Source organism: Sinocyclocheilus anshuiensis, unplaced genomic scaffold (assembly GCF_001515605.1).
Source record: "Sinocyclocheilus anshuiensis isolate Anshui unplaced genomic scaffold, SAMN03320099.WGS_v1.1 scaffold562, whole genome shotgun sequence".
NCBI classification, from domain to species: domain Eukaryota; kingdom Metazoa; phylum Chordata; class Actinopteri; order Cypriniformes; family Cyprinidae; genus Sinocyclocheilus; species Sinocyclocheilus anshuiensis.
The window spans coordinates 222,078-222,870 of record NW_015544158.1 but is presented as its reverse complement, the minus strand read 5'-3'; positions in this window follow the sequence as shown (position 1 = coordinate 222,870).

The following is a 793-nucleotide window of genomic DNA, read 5'->3' as shown; positions in this document are numbered from 1 at the left end:
CTCGCTAAGCGTTTTCCTCCTGTAGAAAAACATAAACACTTAACATGGCTTAATGTATTAAGATACATTAAGTGCAATTAAAAGATCAAATTCGATATATAGTTATTATTTAATGTACTACAAGGCAGGCAGATGGCCATGAACACAATGCGCAAACTTGTTTTTGTCTTGTTGTTGACTCAAAGTATATACAGAACAGCAAATATGAACACGCATTTTGAAATGCATTAGTGATTTTAAAAGAATCAACTCCGTACAGGCAAGCAGACGAGCCCAGAACGCAATGCATTAAATTGCACGTTAAAAATGTTCCTTCCATAGAAAATCATTATAAATAAAACATCTAATGTAGCTTAATGGACAAAGACAATGATATAAAAGAGCTTTAGACAGTTTATTCTATATGGGAAAACTCGAAACTGTGCGTGTTGCATTTATTCTGGGCTCACCTGCCTGGGTTCTATTTGCTTTTGTCAAATCGCGCTGCTCACCTCTGGTGCAGACACGTTGTTTTGGTATTTGTGAATCTTAAGTATATTCATAATCTGCTTTACGTTTACCTGGCACTGGAAATCATTTCACAAACTTGTAACTTTTATGCTTAGAGCAGAACCATGCCTTGTTCATTTATATTTCTACATGGCTCCCTGCAATACAACTCTGATTCTTTAATCGCGCCATCTAGTGGTCTGTTATTGATACAACCACAACTTCTACAACTGATAACGGAGTACTCAAGCGGGTACTGCAAGTTATGATGAGGTAATTAAAATATGTCAAATTAATATTTTGC